We start from the raw sequence: 11,137 nt of genomic DNA on the forward strand, positions 1-11,137 counted from the left end.
TATTTTTTGCACAATACAATTTTGTTTAACCATATAGATAAAATAAATACAATATATGGCAGTTAAAAAAAACCTTATTTGCTCTTTTACAAAAAATTGAAAAATTTTATGTTGCTCATTGCTGAAAAAACTGGACTATTCCAAGAACTGGATAAAAATAAGTAAGCCACAGAGATAAAAAGCACAGCATAGGGAATATACACAATATTGTGATAATGTTGTAAGCAAACAGATGGCGACTACGCTTAATTTGGTGAGCATTGAGTAACATATACAATTGTTGAATCACTATATTGTACGGCTCAAACTAATATAAGTGTATGCTAACTGGAAATAAATTAAAACTTAAAAAAAAAAAGAAACAATAGGTCAAGTGTATGAGTGCTAGCAATTCAACATACTACCACTAACTGAAATAAAATAAAACTTTTGGAAAATGTGACTTGCAAAATAAAAATGACGAGGTTAGCAATGTGCACCTTATGATAATTTATAACCATTGCTTAGACTATAATATTCAATTAAAATAAAGTCTTCTAAGAAAAATAATATAATGTAAATGAGGTAAGCAGGAAAATTGTGTCTTTATATGGTGATATATTTTACACACTCATTATACAAAAAGTACTAGAACAATGTATGAGTTATGGGTTTCTCTTCATAGCGGAATTGTAAATCAAGGTTATTTTCTTTTTTGTACTTTTCACATTTCCATAACAAGTATTTTGCTTACAATAAAACATCCAGTAAAAGTAATTGTAAAAGACAGGAACAATGAAATCTGGGCTGGAATTAGGCACTTGAATAGCTTGAATAAAAGATTGAGAATGGTGCATTTTATTTGACACTATGCAGAGAGTAATTCTATGTTTCTTCAGAAAAGGAAGATTACTTGATCAAAGATGTAATTTAAGAAGAAGAATCTGTCTGCAGCATAAGAAAGTATAGTTTTGAACCATGTAAAATATTTGAGACAATGTGAACAATCCAGGTAAAACTTACTAAAAGGCTTGGAGTGTGCCAGTAGTGATAGAAATAAGAGGTTGAGGTAGAAAGTGGGTAGGGAAGTAGAATTGTCAGAAATAGGCACTTGATTATATAAAGGTTAGAAGGTGAGTGGGAGGTCAAACCTGACTTCAAGGTTTTTATTCCAGTGACAGAAAGGATGGTGATGTTATTAACAAAGATCAGGATTAGGAGAGAAGACATGAAGATGAAAGAAGAGATGAAATACTTAAAATGTAACAATATAATCTGTCACTAGGTCTATCTTGCTATTGTATAAAATGAAATCTGAAGCCTGTTAATACAGAGTAAATGAATTTTTTAAAAATTGTTTTGACAGTTTTGGGGGAAAGTAGAAATAATTACCAAGGTTTGTGACAAGTTCCAGAAATCTGAAATTCTAAGAGTATGTTTCATAACCAAATGAACCATCTATCGTGTTTCCTACCGTGTCATATTAAAAAAAAAAAGAATTCCACATTTTTTTTTTCTTCTCACTAGGAGCAGACGTTAGAAGCGACAGCATGGCCTGTGCTCACAGGTAGAGATGTTATAAAAGTGCTGCTTTCACTAGAGAGTAAACAGTTTAGGAATTCAGTGCCAGCTGTGTTAGTGTATGTCTTAGTTATAAACTCACCATTTTAAAACTTAAAAAAATCCCTCACCATTCGTATAGAATACCTCATAATATAAATTCTGAAAGGATTGCAGTGCAAAAGGCATCGCCATTATCATCATCATCAAGAATTTTTCATTAAATACATTCATACATTTCACTGCCCCAAGTATTTTGCAAACTAGCTGACCTGAACACCTAAGATTTGTACGTGCATAGCCTAACACAAATAATATTTTAAACTTTATTCTTTTCAAAAAAAGATAATAATTCAAATATGTTGGTATTTGGTGAGAGTTAAGCATACGTTTGGAATGGATCTTGAAAAACTAGCCAGAGAAAAATGGACAGACTCAGTAAAAAAAGATGAATCAGTTACATTTTTAATAAACCTGGCAATGAGCCTAGGAAAAGGAAGAATTTTAAAGACAGTTACATTATCTAATGTTTAGCAGCATTGCTAGGCGTTGGCCTCCAATTACTATTTATAATGAGAGTTAATACACAAGCTATTTATTCTCACTGACTTAAAAGCCCATTCATAAATGAGAAGGGTATTGAGATACTGTATTTTAATATGTAAGTGAACTTGAAAAGTCAGAAAAACAATAAAAACTTTTTAGTAAGAGTTTTATTTGTGGTTCATTGTGAAATCAGAGTAAAAACTTAATAAAAAATAAAGCACTTTACTTTAAATAAGCACTTACTCTTACTTTAAAATAAGAAAGGCACAAGTTACCCTGTAGGATTAGAACACATTCACCTACTCTCTTTCTCTGAATATAACTAAAGTGTAATACAATGGCAATTGGTGATCATAAAAAAATAACCTGAGTGTCTAGATGACCTGAAGAGATGAGTGATTTATATTCTGTATATTAGTGCATACAATTTGCTCTAAAGCCATGAAAAAGGATCATTTTAACGTTATATATGTGAACACATACTTGAATTATGAATTCCTCAGCATTAAAGGTAGAGTGCTGGACAGAATTTTTATTCTTATTAACCTTCTCCTTTTTAAACAAATGTTTATTTATTTATTTTGGGAGAGAGAGAGAGAGAGAGAGAGAGAGTACATGCATGTGAGACAGGGAGGAGCAGAGAGAGAGAGAGAGAGAGAGACCCAAGCAGGCTCTGCACTATCAGTGCAGAGACAGACACAGGGGCTGGATCTCACCAACTGTGAGATCATGAGCTGAGCCAAAATTAAGAGTCAGATGCTTAGCCTAATGAGCCACTCATGTGCCCCTCAACCTTCTTCTGTTAACAAGACATTTAAAATATGTGAAATTTGGCCAATAATTTTGACTTTTTTTCCACCAGTAAGAAAAGTTAAATTTAAATAACATCTAAAGTTTCAATTATTTCCTCATTATATGCTTAGTGAGAAGGATTCCCTCATGTTTTATTCCTATAATTCCAATAACTAGAGCAAAAGTCCATCTAGGTACCTCTAGGGGTTTATACTGATTAAATGTGTGCTACAAAATATTTTATTCATGGTTTTATATTTCTTATCTTGAGAAAATTTACTACATCAATGCCACTTTATTTATTCCCCCCTCTAGTTTTATAACAAGGGATACAATTTTAAGGAAAGATTATTACATCATTGGTAGCTGTCTTTTAGTATCCCTCTTTTATCCCTACTGTGGGAATAAAATTTTTTGTTTCAAAAAAAAGATAAAAAATATTTCAAAATTAATGTTTCTGGCATAATTCTCACAGTCACACACATATTTCACAAATTAATCAAATTTCCTAACATTTTATGTATGTTGACAATTACATAATAATAGATACTTTCCAAAATTTCTCTGAAACTAAAATTTTTCATGGAAGTACTTGAAAAAAGGAGGAAACAAGCTAAAAACTGGCTAATAACCAAAACCAAAACGAAACAAAAAATAAACAAGAAAAATAACACACGCAAAGCAAATAAAATAAAATGCAAAGAAAAACTGCAAAGAGCCAACCCGGCATCAATGCTTTGCATATGAAAGGTGGGGTGGGGGGTGGTTCCTACCAAGTCCACAGCAGGCAAAGTATGGGGGTGACAGGCCCTCCATATGCCTGGCTGGCCTCAGAGTACATTTGTAGAGGTAGAACGCTCAGATCTTGGACTTTGGCTATGGCTATGTAACCGTGGGTTGGCACAGAACCTACAAAAACACCTAAATTCAATGTTTAAACTTAAAACTCTTTGGGGTAACCTGTGTGGACCTGAGAGTCCTCCGCATATATTTTGTGGTAGCCAAGACCATTTCTACATGATCTGGGGATAGAAATAAAACCCCACTGGTAACTGGGAGGAAATTTTACACTATTTATACTTAATTTGGTATTTAGAATTAGATGTAATTTTGTTTTTGGAAATACTAGACAGCATTTCTTGCATGTATAAGAATATGAAGCTACACTCCTCCTTACCATTTGAGGATTAGAATGGTACCATGGTTAAATTTCCTTCTATGAACAATATGCATTATGAATAAACTAAAATTTTAATTGCACTGAATCCCCCAAGTCACTTTACACAATAATGACCCAACTGACTTTACTAGAATTGGTAGTGCACTTCCAAATAGCTGCACACCAGATTGTTTGTTTAATAAACAGTTTTTGTTTTTGTTCCCATGAGACGGTCAGTGAACACAGCACAGCCTGTCTCAAGAAGTAGAGAGCCACGTGTATGAACCTGACAGTGATCTGTAGCCACTGGAGAACCTGTAATGCCCACCTCTGAGCCAGGACTTGCCAACCACGGTTGGCCCGCTTGGCGTCTGCAGCTGTTGTTACCATCCTGTCCCACAATGCAATATCTTGATTACTTAGAACTACTCGAATGGCCTAATGTGTTTGGTTTAAAAGACAAATTAAAAGAGGAAAAAAGAAAAAAAAGCAACTCATCGTTGACAGCTATATCATAGGTGCTTTTACTACTGCAAAATAATAAAATAAATAAAAAGATAAATAGACACAGTGCACATTTACATGTCATTTCATTTCCCTATCGTGTAATATAATAAAATATGTAGGAAGGTTTGGTTTCTCTTTGCCCCTCCCCTGTACAGGGAGCTAAATGTCCTGAAACAATCCATAGAAGGTAACATTTGTGGAGATAGTTCAAATACCTACGTGGTGATGATTCCTCGTGAAGTCAAAAATTCTGGGTAAGAGAATGCTTTTACTGTATTTCACAGCTTATGCCAGGGTTTCTTCAAGAGCCAGTTTTGAGAATGTCATCCTGTGCAGGTCTGTGGCCATGCCTAGGAATCTCCAAACCAAAGAGCTCTATTGTTTCATTGATGCCAGAGGAAAGGGAGCCTGCAGTATATAATGATTAACCTCCAAATCTTTATCAGAAAGGCTAACTCTTTTTTCTAAATTTAGGAGGAAAAAAATGCAAGTTTCACTGGAAAAGGGGTTTTGGTACCCAGATTTAGTTTACATTGTACCCAATTTTTAATAAAAGGATGCTATTTTCCCAAGAAACATTTATATTAATGCAGATATTTAATTCCATATTCACTTTAAATTTTAATTTCAAGTACAGGGTAGGTTAACAATCATATTTCATCTTTTTTAACATTTGGAGTGCTGTAGGTAGACCTTAATTTTTTTATACAATCATTTCTTTTCAAACACATACTGAGCATAGCTCTGTGTTCCAGACAATTTTTAAGCATCAGAGAGAATCGAATGACCCCCAAATTCCATAGAACCTAGTTGAAAGAAACATGACATATTGCAAACAAAAATATATATTTTTAATTAACTAAGTACTAATAAATTAACAGGGCATGGGCTAAGTTTTAAATATTTGGCAATTATTAGATTTTATGTTCTAATGAGATATAAATGTTTAAAAGTATTCATTTATTATTCACAGCAATCACATGAAGTTATTATAACAGATTAAAAATGTAGATTCGTAGAAGCTAACTATATATATATCTATATATATATATAGATAGATTTTTTTTTCTTTTTATTTGAGAGAGAGCACGTGCAAGCAAGCAGGGGAGGGGCAGAGAGAGAGAGAGAGAGAGAGAGAGAAAGAGAGGGAGAGAAAGAGAGAAAATACCAAGAAGGTTCCATGCTGTCAGTGCAGAGCCCAGTGTGGGGCTTAATCTCAAGGACCATGAGTTCATGACCTGAGCTGAATCAAGAGTCTGATGCTCAACTGACTGAGCTACCCAGGTACCCCAGAAGTTAACTAATATTACACATGGTCATATAAATAGTCAGTGGCAGAACAGGGATTCAAAATATTATATGAATAGTATGAGCAGAATACGGTGAAAGCTAAGAAGAAGGCAAATGAAAGACAGCTGGCTGCTCTGGGAGGTCATTGAAGGCTCCAGTGCAAATGTATCTTTGGTTGAAAAAGATGAGAGACCTAATCAAAAATCTGAAATCAAATAAGCCCTGGCTCAAGCCTTTACACACTTGTGTAGCTACCCTGACAACTTACACTCACTGCTTTTGTTTCCTATCAAGTTGAGACATAAATATTAACTATTTCAGAGGTTATTTTGTGTGTGTGAAGAACAAAGTGATATAAAATATTTAGCAGGGTTCCAGGCCTAATGAATTAATCTAAAAAAATAATTACTATAAATGATGAAAAAGAGACCGTAAGAGAGATGAAATGGAGAATGTATCAGAAAGATAATGATTACCTGCAAGGAGTGGGTGGAAAAGAGTAGAAAGAAGAAAATAATGGGAATAAGTAAGAGGGAGAGGAGGCAATGAAATTTCTCTGAGTATAGCCTTTGTGTATCTCTGACTCCCAACCCAGAATTAAAACCTACCAGCATGTGCTGAGAAACCCAAAACAGAATACAAGAGTAAAAAGTTAACCTAACTGAACTACAAATCAATAATATAACTCTACTAAAGGGAATAGGAAGACAACATATAACCTAAGAAACTTTTAAAGGTAAAGAACCTATAAATAAATACTGTAATTGATATAATAGAATTATTAAAATAGATATCGAGGGAATGAATAAATATTTATGAAATTATTTATATACTAGCATTAAGTGAATATATAGATACAGATACTAAGAGCTGATTACCTGTCTAAAAAGGAAGTTGTAAATAAGAAAAGGAAAAAGCTCCAATGATGGAATTTGAAGTGTCCGTATAAATGCATGGCAACAGATTAGATAGATAGTTGATTGATAGATTAAATATAGATACAGATATTTAATTTGTGCTCATTGTTATTGGGGTATTATTAATACCAAGCCTTGTTGGTGGACAGAGCTAAGAAATATATGTATGTATACTAACCCATGCATACACACAACTAGTGCTAAAACCATTTTTTTCTTCTAAATGACACTTTTACATTAAAAGACAAAACACAAACAAAAATAAAAACTAAGGTTCCATATTGAAATAAATGGTTGAGTCCAGGGTTGTAGCAAGAGAAATACAAGATAGGCGTAAAACATCTTGGGGTGCCAGGAAGTAAGAACGTTCTCATAAGAGGATGGACGCCTGACAAAAAGACACAGGAATCCGCCTAAAGTAGAACCTAATGGCCAAACAATTGGAACAATAAAATAATGATAGTGTTGGATTACAATCCATGCAATTCAATATCCATGAGTTCATACTAATATAAATATTTAATTCATAAATAAACAGGGGAAAAAAGAGTACCTTTTCTGAGAAGAATTCCACTTTAAAATTTCAATCTTTTTAAATGTTTATTTCTTATTGAGAAAGAGAAAGAGAGAGAGCAAGTAGAGGAGGCGCAGAGATAAAGGGAGACACAGAATCTGAAGCAGGGTCCAGGCTCTGACGCCACTCCAATTCCCTAACCGTGCGATGATGACCTGAGCTGAAGTCAGACGCTCAACTGACTGAGCCAACCAGGCGCCCCAGCAATTTAAAATTTTGAAAGGAAAGAGAAAAAGAGGAAGCAAACATTAAGCAAACACCACAGCAGCAATTGTTAAAGACAAGGCTGGGAAGGGTTGTTAAAATTAGTAAGTGGAAGTTTGAGGAGAAACAGGATATTTGCTTAGTCTCAAAGTATCTACCCCAAGATATGTATTAAATGTAGTAACCTTAAGAAGGATAAACCTAGCAGATACCAACTTAAGCAAGTTATTGAGGCTCACATCACCAGTCTTAAAATATTTTGACATCATGTAGTTTCTGACCTAAGCCACTAAAAACAGCATAATATCAGTTATGTAGTATTCTTTCCCAAAAAGCACAATCTTATTTTAAACATGAGACAACCATCAATCAAAATCAAATTAGGAAAGGTTTTCCAAATAACTAGCATGTGTTTTTCAAAAGTGTCAAGGTCATGAAAAAAAAGTAAACTGGCAACTATAAAAAGAATATTAATTAAATAAAACTAAGAATAAATAATAAGTAAATGAACGATGGGAGTCTATAACAGGAAAAAAAGGACATTAGTGGAAAGGCTGATAAAATTTGAATAAAATTTTATCTTAGTAGTATTGTGACAATGTTAATTTGCTGGTAGTGATGACTGTACTATGGTAATATAAAATGTTAACAGTAGGGAAAGTTTGGTGAAGGGGTTACGGGAAATCTCTATATTTCTTGCAACTTTTCTGTAAGTCTAAAACTATATAAAAATAACAAATTGCATAAAAATTCACTCAGGAGATTTTGTTGTGAGCAGTGCTTAGGTTTCTTTGCTCTATGTGTCAGAGTGGAACAGTGTAAGATTGAAGGAGTAGGCAAGAATCTAATCACGAGGACTCCTATAAGTTATGCCAAGCCATATAAAATAGATTTCAGGTGAAGGGAATGACAGTATCATTTTTACATTTGAGGGAGAGTTTTCTCACAAACTGCACAGAGGAGCCTGGCAGATTCCAAGAGTTGAGGAGATGGAGCTAAAAGTTCCAGGAGACGTAAGCTGTTAAAGTTCCCAGTACAAGTACTACAGAGAAGAAATCTTCACGCAAAGAAAACCCCAGAGAGCTACAGAATGCCCCTCAAACGGTCAGCAGAAAACGCATCAGGGTATACACATGAGAAAATTACCTGGCACTGGGTAGAGAACTATCCGAATGAATTAGACCATAAAGTGTCTGGTGCTCTCTAGGGCCAGGAATAGCATATGTTCCCACCAGTAAGATGGAAAATTCATAATTCATGAGGCAATACATAGACAACTCAAGAAAGTCTTATTTCATTGATGGTAAATAATTAGCTGCCTGGGAACTGCTCTGCAGCTACCTAACCAATAATAAAATTAAGACCTGAAAGGAACAAGCTATGTCTAAGTAACTTAACTGAATCCCAGAACAAAGATCTAGAACATTTATAGAAATACGAAAATACAATGATTTAAAATTTATTGGGGCATCTAGGTGGATCAGTTGGTTAAGCATCCTACTCTTGATTTTGGCTCGGGTCATGATCTCATGGTTCGTGAGATCTAGCCCCTTGTCAGGCTCTGCACTGACAGCATGGAGCCTGCTTAGGATTCTCTCTCTCTCCCTTTCTCTCTTCCTCTCCCCTGCTCATGTTCTCTCTCTCCCTTCCTCTCTCTCTCTCTCTCTCTCTCTCTCAAAAATAAATAAACACTAAATTATTTTTAATAACATAAAATTTACAGTATCTGGAATATAATTAAAAAATTAACAGGCATGCAAATAGGTAAGGAAATATTCTTCATAATAAGGAAAAAAAATCAGTTAAGTAAAAGTACAGTAGAGGTGACACCATGATTAGAATTAAAGGAAAAGTACTTTAAAACAATTATTACAATTTTACTTCTTATTTTCTAAAAGTAGAGAATGAAAATATATAAAAAGTCCTCAAATTAAACTTCAATAATAAATTAAAAATATCAAAATAATACGTAAGAATAAGTGGAGAGACAATATTGCATAATATGTAGGAATACTCAGTATATTTAAGATGTCAATCCTTCCCACATTGATCTGTAGATTTAATACAATTCCAATAAGGATTATCATAGCATTTTTTTGTAGAAATTGACAAGCTGATTCTAAAATTTATATTAAACTTTTTCTTAAATAAAATTTATATGAAAATTTGAAATGCTGAGGCTACTCAAAACAAGGTTGAAAATAAGACCAAATTTGCAGGATTACTGTTTCAAAACACATCATAAAGCTACTGTAATCAAGACCATGTGATATTCTCATAAAGATAGATTAAACAGATAAATGGAATATAAAATAAAGAAACAGATTGACATATATAAGGGCAACTCATTTTTATTTTTTTATTTTATTTTACTTTTCAGTTTGTGCTTTATTGACGTCGATGCTCATGTCTTGACCGCATACTTGCTGCTGCTTCTTGGTCTTCAGGTTCTCCTAGTGCTTGTTAAGTTGGTGGACCATGGCATGTCTTCTTGGGCCACATATCCAAAGGCTTGTACTTTTTACCCTTGTAGAATTTCCTGAGCTTCTCTTTCTGAGTTTGCTTGATGATGGTAAGAACACAGGCGAAGGATTTGCAAACAACTCAGGTCTTGGAGAACTTGGAAGCCCTGGCACCCGTCACTCTGGTGACGCACAGCTGGGGCAGCTCATCTCTGCTTTCTTCTTTTTTAATGTTTATTTTATTTTTAGGAGAAAGAGAGAGAGAGAGAGAGTGAGCAGGGTAGGGGCAGAGGGAGAGGGAGACAGAGGATCTGAGGAGGGCTCTGTACTGACAGCAGGAAGCCAAAGTGGGGAATCGAACTGATGGACCACAAGATCATGACCTGAGCCAACACTTAACTGACTGAGCCACCCAAGCATACCTGCCACAGCTCCACTTTCAGGTCTTCCAACTGTTTCAGCAGTTCTTCCTTCTTTCTGAGAAGGTCTCCAGCCTTAATCTTGGCCAGGTCTGCACAATCTGTTGCCACTACCACCAAGGGAAAGAGACCAAGGGAAAGGGCCAACTCATTTTTTAATAAAGGTTCAAAGGCATGGCATTGGAGAAAGAATAGTCTTTTCAATAAATTTTCCTGAAACAATTGGATGTCTGTATGAAAAAAAATGATACATACCTTGGACGGTAAACAGATGTTCACTCAAAAGGATCATAACCCTATGCAAAACAGTGAGAAAAAAATAGAATGAAATCTTTGTTACCTTGGGCTTAGCAACAAAAATTTCTTAGATACATCACCAAAAGCACAATCCATTAAAAAAAAATTGATAAATAGAACATCTTCAAAATTAAAAAAAAAAGATCCTGCTCTTGAAATATCACACTTATGAAAAAGAAAAGATGAGTTACAGGGTAGAATATAATTATTTGCACATCTTGTATCAGACTGTGTCCAGAATGTGTAGGGAACTCAAATAATAAGAAATCAAACAGCTAACATAAAAATTAGGGGAAAAAAATTTGGACAGAAACGTCATAAGAAAAGATACACGGATGACAAACACCTGTGAATATGTTCAACATCACTAAAATTTAGGGAAGTGCAAATTCACTAACGAGTATGATTTTTAAGGAGGATATGGAAGAATT

At 34.3% G+C, this 11,137-nt stretch overlaps 1 long non-coding RNA gene across 1 annotated transcript; it reads right to left on the reverse strand.

Moving 5' to 3' along the window:
• Positions 1-9,863: 9,863 nt before the first annotated feature.
• LOC147581114 (uncharacterized) lies at positions 9,864-10,830 on the reverse strand. The gene is made up of 2 exons (XR_015250849.1): positions 10,665-10,830; positions 9,864-10,519 (listed from the first exon to the last, which is right to left on the reverse strand). It is a non-coding gene; the product is annotated as an uncharacterized LOC147581114 (long non-coding RNA).
• Positions 10,831-11,137: the final 307 nt, after the last annotated feature.

Source organism: Puma concolor, chromosome B2 (assembly GCF_028749965.1).
Source record: "Puma concolor isolate L17-30 chromosome B2, mPumCon1.1.hap2, whole genome shotgun sequence".
Taxonomy (NCBI): Eukaryota; Metazoa; Chordata; class Mammalia; order Carnivora; family Felidae; genus Puma; species Puma concolor.